General features: G+C 38.2%; 1 protein-coding gene across 27 annotated transcripts in view; it reads right to left on the bottom strand.

The window, feature by feature from the left end:
• WAC (WW domain containing adaptor with coiled-coil) overlaps positions 1-14,092 on the bottom strand; it is an 80,335-nt gene that overhangs the window by 45,513 nt on the left and 20,730 nt on the right. The gene's annotated exons all lie outside the window — the stretch shown is intronic.

Raw genomic sequence — 14,092 nt, 5'->3', positions numbered from 1 at the left:
TGGTGTTGGAGAAGACTCTTGAGAGTCCCTTGGACTGCAAGGAGATCCAACCAGTCCATCCTAAAGGAGATCAGACCTGGGTGTCCATTGGAAAGACTGATGTTGAAGCTGAAACTCCAATATTTTGGCCACCTCAGGCAAAGAGTTGACTCATTGGAAAAGACCCTGATGCTGGGAAGGATTGGGGACAGGAGGAGAAGGGGACAACAGAGAATGAGATGGCTGGATGGCATCACCGACTCGATGGACATGGGTTTGGGTGGACTTAGGAAGTTAGTGATGGACAGGGAGGCCTGGCGTGCTGCGGTTCATGGGGTGGCAAAGAATTGGACACGACTGAGCTACTGAAGTGAACTGATCTGACACAATATGAACCGAACCTCAAAATCACCCTGCTAAGTGAAAGAAGCCAGTCACAAAGATCACATGCAACCCATTTATATGGAATGTCCACAACAAGACAATCTATTAAAACACCATGCTAAGTGAAAGAAGCCAGTCACAAAGACCACATGCAATCCATTTATATGGAATGTCCACAACAGGACAATCTATTAAGACAGCAGATCAGCAATCTGGAGTGGGCAGGGAGAAAAACAGTAACGATGCTAATAGGTATGGGAACCTCCCCCCCCAGGAGGTGGGGTGATAACTGCGTGAAATGTGAGTTGTATCTTAATGTTTTTTAAAATAAAAAATTCTTGCAGGGTGGGGAGGTTGGGTCTAACTAAGTTGAGAATCACTCATTTAGTGAAGAGTACTCAGTCAGGCCTCCTTCAGGCAATCTGGGCTTCAGTCAAGATTTTGCCTCTACACTTCACTAAACAAAAATGAAGAGGTCACCCAACTTCTGTAGTAACCTCCACTTGTCAAATAAGGCAATGGTGTGCAAGACTGCAAAAAATGACAACTAAATATGAAATGCCATATTATGAATATTAATAACTTCTTTTGACCTCTGCCATCTGACTTTTTACTAGGGGACTGATGCAGATTTTAGAGTAAGATTTTTATCCTCCCCGTTAGCTCTTGGTGAGGGCTGTATTAACAAAGCAACAACAAAAAGTCCAGGGCCTTCAAACAGCCTATGCCCTCAAGATTCGGTGCCTCATACTTCTATTTCTAAAAAAATTATCAACACAGGACTCTCAACTCTTCAGCGATCTCAGGCACTGGCCTTAATACCACGCAGAGTAAACAGGCAGTGAGCACTACAGGGCCATGCAGACTGAATCCTGGACTAAAAGCTCCTCCTCTTCTTGACTCCAGTAGAAATTCACTGGGTTCACCGTAACAGCTAACTGCCCTCCCACTTTCATTCTTATCTCCAGTTCAAAATACTCACCACAGAACAATCAAAATAATCTTTTCAACATGTATCTCAGATCATGACATGTGTTTTTGAATTTCAATGAGTATAGAGGGAAGCCATTCAAACTCCTCATTGCTCACTACACTTTGACTACACTGGGCTCTTTTATTTCTCTGAAAATATGCCCAGTTCTTTCCTACCCTAGACCCTTCATACACTCTACCTGCTCACCACTATCTCCCACTGCTGTCTATGTACTTCCTGGTCATCCTTCAGCTTCAGCTTAAATGCCAAGTTGTTAGAAAAGCCCTCCCTGATCCCTCAATCTAAAAACAAGCCCCCACTGAGAATGGATACATGTATATGTATGGCTGAGTCCCTTCTCTGTTTACCTGAAGCCATCACAACACTGTTAACTGGCTATATCTCAATACAAAATAAAAAGTTAAAAAAAAATTTTTTTAAAAGCCCCCATCACAGCACATCTGTCCTTTACAGTTCTTTTTATGCAGTGTAATTAGACTACATCTCACATTGCTCCCTATGCTTTCTTATTTTTAAATTAGCTGACTGGCTAATCTAAGACAGAATGCATTCCTTTGAAAGAAAACTATAGGTTAGTATGAAAAATAACAAGCACTTTTAATTAAATTTATAAAAATTATCATGAGACTCTAAAAGGATGAGTAGGAGACAATGCAGTTGAAAAACTTAAAATCTCCTTCTCCCAAGCTGCTGCCTTTAGAGAGACAGTACAGCAAACAAGGAGAAAGAGAGGCAGGTGCTGGCACGCCTTTAGGTCTCCAAGTATTTTCACCTCCTGACTCTAATCAACTGGGCAAGAAGTGGCCGAGTTCAACTTTGGAAGCCTCATGGCACCCCCTCAATCTATGAACAGACGAACAAAGGAATCTTCAAGTGCCATGTGCTCTATGAAATGGAGAATAAAATTCTGTCAAAGCAAACAATATGAGCAAACGGCATAAAAGGATGTGAGCACAGAATAAAAGGGTTCAGAGGGCAATGAGCAGAACTAGTTTGACAGAAACATGTGGTTCCCCAATGAGATAAAAGTATATTAAGCTAAATTAAGCTAAAGACATCAAGGACCTTGGAAATCAAACAAAGAGGGTGTGTGTGGAGATTTTTATCTTCGCTTTTGGGGGGGTTTTGGTGGTGCTTTTGAACAGTACTGGGTGCATCATGAAAAAGCAGATTAAAAATACGTCTTTAAGGAAAATATAAAAGACTAAAGAAGTAGATTAAGAAGATTCTTTCTAGAGAAATGGTTATCTAGTATTTTCTCCCAACTTCAAGCCACAGAATTTCTTCCCTACGTGGCTGCATGCTCATCCTTCAGGTGTCAATTCACGTTACTCCCTAAAAAGGCCTCTACCTGACCACCTCCTACACCTGCCTCCCTTCCTCCCTGCCATTAGAATTTATTTTCTTTATAGCACAAATCACAACATGAAGTTACCCTCCTTGTCTACTTTATATTATGTCTCTTCCACCAGGAGAGAAACTCCCTGTGCATAGGAACCTTGCTGCCATGCCATGCTACAATCCCTGATGTAACTACAACAATGCTTGAGTTTCTCAATAGACACATGAATGGAAACCCAATACCTCAAACAGGAGTGCCTCTTGCTATAATGGTGATAGTGGGGGATTAAGGGTAAATAGCTCAGTCACATTCTTGGAACCTCTAGGCTCTATACAGTGTCACTTAGAAAGAAATGACACAGATAATCCCTAGAGTTTAGCTCTCAAAAAGGCTGGATAGTAGTTAAGGTCTATGGGTCACAAGCAGGTATACAAAGTCCACCTATTAAATATGACACAGCAAATAGGTTTGCAGACACTCATGACCTGAAACAATCACTGAAAATGTCTGACTTAAACTTACTTTAAAACTGACACCCTCTGTTCTATTACCTAGGAAAAGTGCTTTCCCCAAACCTATAAGTTATATGAAAGAAAAAAGACAGCATATTCCAGCAGTTACCTCAAGGAAAACACTATAGATGAGAAGTTTTAATACTGCTCTACTGTGTCTCTTAATACAGACATACACACACATAGCATTTACTCTAAAAACCCCATCTGGTTTTGCTGTGTACTCATCCTGCTTTGTATTTAGGTCTGCAGTTTAGGGTGGGGTATTGGTGATCTAAGATTAGACACGTGTACCTTGGTCTTCTCCAACTGTGACATGGTTGTATATTAAAGGGAAAAGTAAACACTGCTGTATCACCTAAACCAATTTTATCAACATTTAAATGGTGCATGCAAAATACTATGAGGTATCTTAAAAACAGAAGCTCAGAATGATTAGTGATAAGACAAGGTGCAACAGATAATGTTGCTGATAATGTTTAACCCGCATACCAATTTTACCACAACATGCTTTCTACAGAGATTATTACTATGCTATCTCTTCACTCTCCCTTGAGTTCCCCTCCCTGTTTCTCACCACCCACCCTGTCCAATCACAGCTCCAGGCAGACTCATATTAGTTTTACTGAGGAACTGTTTCAAACTTTCAAGGAAAAAGTACATCAACTGTTCCAGAATCAGATTCAATCATTAAAGTAACTAGCCAGGAAATCCTGGCAAAAATAACAATAATCAAAGAAAAATAGCAGAAGAGGATTCACATCTATATACACACCTCAGTCCAGGAATGCACAACAGCTTAATATTAAAAGTCCTGCATGAATATGCATCTTAAATTTTAATTTTTTAAATACTATGTCAACAGATACTGAGAACATTTGATAAACTTCAAAGACTTCTAATAAAATAAAATTGTTTTTAAAATTAAAACAATTTTAAATTTAAAATAAAATTAACAACTAACTGTAGCAAATAGATGGAAAAGCTTCAAATAAGGAACGGTCTTTACATAATGATCATCCCGTCACCAAGCAATACCCTTTTAATACCCCAAGAACCGTATTTCCGATTGTGTCTTTTACTATTTTTTAACTGCAATAGCTACTGACTTTCTAAAATCAAGAACAGGTATTAATACTATAATCAGAAGCTACAGAAAAGCATGAAGAAGGATAACTGTATCCTCTTAGGTTTTTCTCACATGTAGACCTAATACTCATAGAATCACCCTACTTTACATGTGGATTTTTCTACTCAATATCCAAGAACATCTTCACTAAATGTGGTTCTACATCATTTTTAACAGCAACATTATATTCTACATTGCACTGCATAATGTAAGTAATCCTAAGAACACTTATGTTCTCTATTTCCCATCTAGGTGTTGGAATTTCCATCCATGCTAAAATGAAATGAGCAGTATCTAAAAAGAACCAAGTAAAACTCATCTTAAGAGATTGTTTCAAAATTTATTTTAAAAATCATTAATTCAATGAGTGGAATAAGATATTTTATTAACTAAATGATTCAGACATCATCAAAATTTGACAATGAAAATTACACTAAAAGCAGATTTTCAGATGAGTAGTGTAAGGACGGGCAGTCCAGTGGTTAGGACTCTGTGCTTTCACTGCCAAGGGCCCAGGTTCCATCCCTGGTTGGGGAACGAAGAATCCAGAAGCAAGGCAGCAAAAGTTTTCTACGTGTGCCCTCCATAAAAACCTATCAAAATTAACTAACGAAAAAAATTAACAAAATCCAACAAGTAATCCAACAAACTGGTCCTGACAAATGATTTCAAGGAGAATTAAATTCATGTTCAAGTGCAAAAAAATACTAAAAAGCCAACATCCAATTCCTCTAAAGTCAGTTAGGATACATATCTTAGAACTATGGCAGACAAGAGGAAGAGGGAGAATTCTTAAATCATCCAGGCAGAAGCCTGTCACTTACAAAACAAATCTCAGAAATCTACACAGAAACACTAAATGCCAAAAGACAATGAAGTAATTTCTAGTGTTGAGAAAAAAAACAGACATGACCCAGAGAATTATTTTTCCAAGTAGGATGTTACAGTTGAAAGAGGACACTCTCAAATATTTTCAGAATTTAAAAATTAAGGTACTCTTAATTTGGGAGGTGATGGTGTTAGTAGCCTAACACAGACAATCCTAAGAAAATTCAAAATAACCAATGCACAAATGGAGAAGCTAGAAGCTGTACTTTAGAGACAGGCAGTGCACAATGAATGAAGCTAAACTCATCTCCTTAATATCTGGGATCAACAACACTTATTTCAAAGTGTTTATTTTGATACCTTTTTTTTTTCTGGAGCCAAATGACATACAGCAAATCATTTACTCAAAACACACTCTTTAAACTTTCCCTTTGTTGTTAAAAGCAGTCAATAACATTACACACACACACACAGCATTCATTTAACAAATGTTTGATTTACTGAACATTTACTATATGCTAAAGGCAGTGCAAGACCTAACAGTACAGAAATCATTCTTCTCTGAACCTTAGTACAGTTTTACAAACTTTATGTATCAAAAAAAAAAAAAAAAATCGACATGCTTTTTAAACAGTGAAAATACCTATTCACATTCACCCCTTTTAATAATTTGAAGATTTTTAGGTTTGTTTCAACTTCTTAGGTGATTCTGACAGATAGCCAGGTTGAGGAACAACAGGTCTGCCAGTTACAGCTGACCCTTGAACAAGGCGGGTTTGAACTCTTGGATATTTTTCAACAGTAAATGCTACAGTCTTACAGGGTCTGTGATTGGTTGAATCTGATGACTTGGAGGACCTGAGGAGATGAAGGGCCACCTATAAATCACACCACACCTGGATATAGCCTTGCATTGTTCAAGGATTAAATGCACTGCAACCTCTCCTGGTCGCCTGAATCTTCAAAGGCAGATTAAATAACAAGAGTAATTATACTGTTAACTGTACTGTAAGTTTTTTGACAAAGGTAGCACAGGTCATCTAGAAGAAATGTCTGTTATTATCTGAGCAAAATGAAAACCAAATCTGGTACATTTACCAGCACTTCACGCTGGATACAAATACTAAACATTAAATTAGCATACAGTAATTAAACATCTTTCCTTTAAAAAATTCAGATATTTGTGTAATGACTTACAGAAAAATGTGATTAAAGAGAGGGTAATAAATGAAGATTAAGTTCTAACAACAGCAATAACTTGATAATTGGTGACAAGATTTTCCTACTCGCAACGATCATTAAGCAGCAATTCATTTACTCTGGCATTTGTAATAGAGAAATGAAGTTATTTCACACAAAAACCTGTACATGAATGTACAGCAATGCTGGTAATAGCCCAGAACTGGAAAGAAGCCAAATGTCCTTCAACACTGAATGGTTAAACAAACTGAGTACGTTATACCATGGAATACTACTAAGCAACAAAACAGAAACACACCATGGACACGCAGTCCCTTGGTTCTCAAGGGAATAATGCTGAGTAAAAAAAAAAGTCAATCTCACAGTTACATATCGTGATTCCATTTATATAACATTTTTGAAATGACAAAATTACAGACTGAGAAGCCATCAGTGGTTGCCAGGGCTTAGGAAAGAGTGGAAGGAGGGAAGTGGCTGTGCCTATAAAAAGAGTAGCACAAGAAACTGCTGAACTGCTCTATATCCAGACTATGGCGGTCATCACATTCATCTACTCATATGCTACAACTGCACGAAACACACACATATGAAAAAGTGCATGTACTCAATAAAATCGGTGACATCTGAGCGATTAGGGATTGTATCAATGTCAATTTCCTGGTTGTGACAGTATACTAAGCATACTAATAGTTATGCAAAAAGGTGTTTTTTTTTTTTTTTTTTAAAAGTAACTAGCCAAAACCCAACAGCTTGGGATTTGAACCCAAGTATGACCGTTCCTATTCTGCCTGTACGGCAGACAAGTATGGGTGGTGTGGTTTTGTTCTCTCACTGCCCTAATCAAAGTCATTCTAGCTGAAGGTGCTCTTTCAACATCACTGCCCTTCACTCTCCCCACTGAACTTCCTAATCTCCACCAATGTATGTTTAATCATTCCTGATTACTTGCTGAACTTCCATGGCTTCTCTCTCATTTCCTGGAATCAGTCACTATCAAAACTTTTTCCAAATAGATCATTTTGCCTCCTAGAGACAACCCCAATATCAGCCAATTCTGTCAATGAACTCCACACAACACTTTTCTTTCCCCCTGTTCTTGTTCCTTAATGTTGCTCGTTTTTTTTTAAAACACTTCCAGATTTGATGCCATTTCAGAGAGAAAATCCTGTTCAAATGTTCTTAAAAATACGTCTTGTGTTACTATCATTAAATTGCATTGGTGTGAAAAATTCCCAGACTTATTTAAAACTTCCCTCCTTTCTTTCAACTCCAAAATCTCTCGAATATAACCACTATGGTTTGACTATAAGCCAAAATTAAGAAAAGGCAGAAATTATTAGACATTACTAAATACCCTAAGTATAGGAGAAGACTGATTACGTGGGAAGAGTAATGCTGAAAGAACATGGTTCTTTGTGCCTAAATCCGTATACATGGAGATCTTCCTGACCCAGGGATGGAACCTGAGTCTCATACAGTGCAGGTAGATTCTTTACTATCTGAGCCACCAGGAAAGCCCAAAGTGTTAGTTGCTCAGTCACTGTCCATCTCTTTACCACAGCACAGACTGCATCCCACCAGGCTCCTCTGCCCATGAAGTTTTTCAGACAAGAATATTGGAGTGGGTAGCCATTCCTTTTATCCAGAGGATCTTCCCAACCCAGGTATCAAACCCCAGACTTCTGCATTGCAGGCAAATTCCTTACTGTCTCAGCCACCAGGGAAGCTCCCTTTTTACTTACATAGTATCAAAAGACTTCCCAGGTGGCTCAGCATAAAGAATCTGTCTGCCAATGCAGGAGATGTAGGAGTCTCGAGTTCGAATAGTGGGTTGGGAAGATCCACTGGAGGAGAAAATGGCAACCTCCAGTATTCTTGCCTGGAAAATCTCATGGACAGAGGAATGTGGCGGGCTATTGTCTATGGGATCACTAAGAGTCAGACACGACTGAGCGTGCACACATACGAATCAAACACTATCATAAAACAGAAAAAACAAGAACATTTTTTGACTATCCTGCACATGGCAGGAATTGTTACAGATTTCAAGCATGCTGTTCAGTCGCTAAGTCATGTCCAACTCTTTGCGGCCCCATGGACTGCAGCACACCAGGCCTCCCTGTCCTTCACTATCTTCCAGGAGTTTGCTCAAATTCATGTTCACTGTGTCAGTGACACTATCTAACCATTGCATCCTTGTTGCCCCCTTCTCCTTTGCCTTCAATTTCAAGCATATCACTCCACTTAATTCTCAAGCAAATCTTTGAGGGAACAGTAACTATGTTATAGTTCAAAATGGAAAAGTTTTAAATAATGAGCCCAAGGCTACAGAGTCACTGTATGGAAGACAGGGGTTAGAGCCCTGGCCCCAACACTTGAATTTTACATTATTTTCTTTGTACCACAACAGCCACTGCTAAAGCAGTGCAATCTACACAAGTGCATCTGGTACAGGAGAGCCAATACTGAATCAGTTTAACCTCTTCAAATAAAGGACAGAGTGAAATGCCCAAATACTGTCAATTTTATTAATTTTTCTACCTTTCTGATCTCCTAAAAGTATATTCTTAAATTATATTCAAATTCAGAAACAACTATCAACCAAAACTATTTGCTCATTAAATCATCATATTATTCACCATCTACTATGTTCAAGAACAAGATGTACCAGACCAAAACGCACACTGGAAATGATCGGATTACTCTATTTCTATCAGTTTTTAAATTAACATCACTGCCCTTAAGGAACTGAGGGAAAAGAATATTTAGAAAAATCTATCAGAAAACAGAACTCATTACAAATGTCTGCAGCATAACACAGATCACAATTAGCTCCCAGTTCCTGGCTCCCTGCCCTCATATACTCTCTCATCCTTACTGAAGCCGTAATTATTCCACCTACCATCCCACCTAATGAAAAAACTACATGTTCTGTAATCCAGTCCACCCGCCCCCTACCATTAAAACACACCCATCCACATATCCTAAAGTAAATTGTTTTAAACTATTTTTATTACAAGCACCTGTTAAAAGTTAACTTTACTTTTCAGGTAGTTTTTGTCAAAAGAACATCTATACAGGTGTCTTTAAGAAACAAAATCAAACCAAAACAGTCAAATTCATGACAAACATCAAAATAAGGACAGTTATTTAAAACTAATCCTTCTCCTGTTTAACCTAAAAAATGGTACTACAATGATCTCTCCAGCTATAGTTAGTAAATGGTAAATAATAATCTGTATAGATACTATAATAGCACGTGTGTGTATGTGTATATACATTCCTACTTATTATCAATGAACTGTTGTTGATGCACCAATTCACTGCCAATCTTTAATTTATACACTAAATGATCTTGCTTCTCTTATTCAGAGATTAAGTGACTCCATAATCCTCCAATGGCTCTTCATCTTATTCAGAGTTAAAGTCTAAATCCTTTTCAAAGCCTCCGTGATCCGGCCTTTGATACCTCTCTGAGATCATCTATTACTTGCCCAGTCTGAAAACAGGTTAGCCATCTTGTTTTTCCAACACATCTAACATGCTCTCATCAGAAGGCCCTGACACTCTTCTGGAATATACTCCCTGTATGCATAGGGCTTCCCTCATAGCTCAGTTGGTAAAGAATCCACTTGCAATGCAGGAGACCCTGGTTCAATTCCTGGGTAGGGAAGATCCGCTGGAGAAGGGACAGGCTACCCACTGAGTATTCTTGGGCTTCCCTGGTGGCTCAGCTGCCAACAGATCCACATGCAATGTGGGAGACCTGGGTTGGCAAGAGGGAAAGGCTACCCACTCCAGTATTCTGGCCTGGGGAATTCCATGGACTGTATAGTCCACAGGGTCGCAAAGAGTCAGACACAACTGAGCAAACTTCACTTTCATTCCATATTCATACGCTCACCTTTCTCATTTCTATACAGCAATCATTACCTTCCCTACTTCCAACATTTCCATATAGCAACCCCTATTTCCCAAGATTATCTTATTTCCTCTTATTCAGCTCTACTTTTCTACAAGGAGCACTTTCCTCTGACTCATATATTACCACTTTATTATCTCTCTCAAGAGAGTGTCAGTTTTGTCCGGGCACAGTCAACTATCTGCAATATCCAGAGAGCTTGACACACAGGAAGTGCTCAATGTATTTATGCGTTCTCTATCAATGTCTCAGGGAAAGTACCATGCTCCCGCAATGGTTTTTTACCTTACACATTTCATCTGTTTTATCAACAAATTCACCTTGGTTGATTTGTACAACTACACATTCTTAATTATACAGTTTTCTGTTATCTTCTAACCTTTCACTTCTAATCAACTTTTGACTTTCAGGTGCCTGCTAATTGTATCAACTAAAAAGCCTACACTGCATAAAAATCAAGTCTTACTCTTTGAAGAGCGTCTTTATTCCCCAGGACAGCCCCACCTTGGGAGTCCCTGAACTTCTTGAGTGCACCATATCTAACCGATTCTGAAGCAAACTCTTTATCTTACTTGTTTTCACTAATACCAGTAACTGTCGTCTCAAACACTGTAAAGTGCAACAGTGAAAGCCAGAAATGTAAAACTGTGAACTTACCTAGGTTGGTTCGCTTACATAAAACTTCTTACAATTTGTATTTATAAAGGTAGACTGTTGCACATAACATTAGAGAACAAAGCAGGTGGCAGCAGGAAAAAAAATGAAGAAAAATAATTTCACAGAAATAAAGTTCTAAAGACCAAATTTGCTAAATCTCATATTCTCTATATAGGTAACGTTAATGTATATAACATTCATACAGTTTTATAATACTGCTGCTATGCTGCATCAATATGTGATTTTAACTGGCACTAAAAATGCTATAAATTATGCCTAAGAGTATACTCAAATTTCTACTTGTTTGTAGAAAAACACTGTTTCAAGTTAAATAACCTTGACGAAAAATAAGCAATTACCAGTCTCAAATGTTTAGGACAATCTCCATCTTAAAACTGTTATACATTTCATATAATGACAAAAGTACTAAGTTTTCATTTAACAAAACAACTGCTAGCAGACAGGAAACAGTCTTCTACAACCCAAAATAACCCAATCACATCCAGGCCAAAAGCTGAGTGCTAATGTAAAACAGTTCACAATCACTGTAACAAATACCTGAAATTGTCTGATACAACAAAGCACTAACATAAGAGACATTTCCCTAGAAAGCAAGTGAAGTTAAAGTCACTCAGTCGTGTCTGATTCTTTGCAACCCCATGGACTATACAGTTCATGGAATTCTCCAGGCCGGAATACTAGAGTGGTTAGCCTTTCCCTTCTCCAGGGGATCTTGCCAACCCAGAGACCAAACTCAGGTCTCCCGCACTGCAAGTGGATTCTTTACCAGCTGAGCCACAAGGGAAGCCCAGAAAGCCAGGGTTTGCAGAAATCTTTACACACTGAATGTATGTTTCTGTGGTTTGAATCAAAGATTATCCCAAAGTTCTCAGTGTGACACACTACAGATAAAATGTTACTAAGGATTAGAAGGAATGCAAGTGTTGACAACTCCAACTGGATCCTATTCAGTCCCAAAGTTGGCCACACTTGCTTCCAGAAAAAAATGAAGGATATTTCTGCAGACTTAAAGGGCTCATGTTCGCTTAGTATCAAAGTTTTGAGTTATAGTTCTTTATAAAGTTTTAAATATATTTAAATATTTTTTAAAAATTTAATTAAAGCTTAATCCAGACCTTTCTGCCACTAACATGATATGGGAGTCACTGTAACTCCATTATTCATACAGCACAGAGCAGTGGCTGTCAAACTTTTATGCACACCAACCTGCAGGTTTGCTGACATTCAAGTCTCAGCACCCAGAGTTTCTGACTCAGGTGGAACCGAGTGGCATTCCTAAACACCTCAAGTGATTCTGGGGCAAGTGGTCCATGAACACCACCGCGAAAAACAATGCTACACGTTTCTGACTTTAAAAAAAAAAACAAAAACCCAGAATGCTTCTCTAAAAATATAATATAGATTTCTCTGAGACATTCTGAAGTATGTTCTGAAGAACACTGAAAAACTGACAAGACTTAGAATTACTGGCAGTATATTTTATAGTATATGGTCACTTTTTATTCAAAAAAACCCTTTGTAGACCCTAAATAATGCACTAGCTTTAGACAACTAGCTAAGTGATAGAAGATATCCAGATTGTGAGGCAGGAATGTACCTGAAATGCTTGAGGAGACAAGGAAGCCAGTGTGGTAAATCTCTGCAAGTGAAGAGTAAGATCTAGAGACAAGTCAGAGAGGTGACAATGCTGGAGTTACAAATCGCACGGGCCTGTGGGCCACTGTTGAGGACATTTGAGAGGGTTCTGAGCAAAGGAGTAACTTGATAGGGTTGCTGCACTGCTAATAAACTGTAGAGTCATAAGGTAGGAAAGCAGAAAGACTGGTTAGGAGGCTCTCGATTATTGGTCTGAGCAATTGAAAGGCTATAGTTTCTACTTAACAAAATGTAGATGACTAGGAAAAGCAGGCTTGAGGGGGAAAATGAGCAGCTCAGTTTGGGCACTACAATATAACCACCATAAGTAAAGTGCTTTATGGGATATCTGATTTGTTAACTAACCCAGACTGGGGATTGGGAGGTTAGAGAAGCAACCTCTAATTTGAAGATTGAAAACAGGGAGGAATGAACTTGGCAAACTGAGCAGAGAGAGAGTATTCTAAAAAGACACAGCATGTACGACAGAACTCCAGTTATTATCTTCAAACAACTAGAAGAGGGCTAGAAAAACAGAGATGCAACAAGCTGTTCAGTGCAACACTTGTACTTTTATCTTAGGGGCACTGGGAAGACACTGAAAGATTTTTACATAAAAAACGAGCAAATGTGCTTTTCTTAGAAGGCGACTCTGGCAGTAGGGAGGATGAACTGGGGAGAGAAGGGGTCGTAGACCACTGCTTTCATTTAGGCAAGAGGGAATCATGATCCCAGTTAGAAAAAAAACGTGTGGCTTCAAGAGCTACTTCAGAGGTAAAATCTAAGACTCAGTAAGTGGACACTGGGGAAAAGGAAGGATAACAACAATAAGGAAGTCAAGAGCAAAGGAAAGGAAACCAACATGCAAAGAGAACTTAAGTCCATACAACCAGTGAATGGACAATCAGGATACTTCACTCACACCTCAATGTTCACTGAATCACACAGCTACCTACACAGCATTATAAATACTTCCTCAAGCTAAATTATGTGCATTTTGAAATACTCATTTTCACCAAAAACAAACTGTCAAATTTAGGTATAAACATTTACACTCTACTTATATACTTTAAACTTAAGACTCTTCCCTCAACCTTAAATGGCACTCTACAATTGCATGACACTTTTGTTTTATAATTTTGTAAAGTAAAAATGAGAAAAGGCTGTATGTTCAAAATACAAAGAATACACAAGAATTTCTGGAATATGAAATCAGTGTTTCTTCCCTTTTTAAAAAGTAAACCCACCAGAAAATGGTACTTGGCCAACAGATTAAATTAAAAATATTTAATACTCAACATTTTGAGAGTCAAAGTGATTTTATCCTAACAATGCAAAAGAATGAATATTGTTATTTGGTGGGCATGTTAAGACTTAAATTGGAAGCTGTATGACAGGGCTACAAATTAAACCACTTTTGTATAAACAAAAATGACTTTTAAAGAATATACCATACAGTGAAAACTTCAGGGTTTGTGTTTGTAGTAGT

This window comes from Giraffa tippelskirchi, chromosome 13 (genome assembly GCF_054371585.1).
Source record: "Giraffa tippelskirchi isolate mGirTip1 chromosome 13, T2T-mGirTip1v1.2.pri, whole genome shotgun sequence".
NCBI lineage: Eukaryota > Metazoa > Chordata > Mammalia > Artiodactyla > Giraffidae > Giraffa > Giraffa tippelskirchi.
Note: the sequence above shows the minus strand (reverse complement) of the source record. Positions and strands in the feature narration are given on the sequence as shown.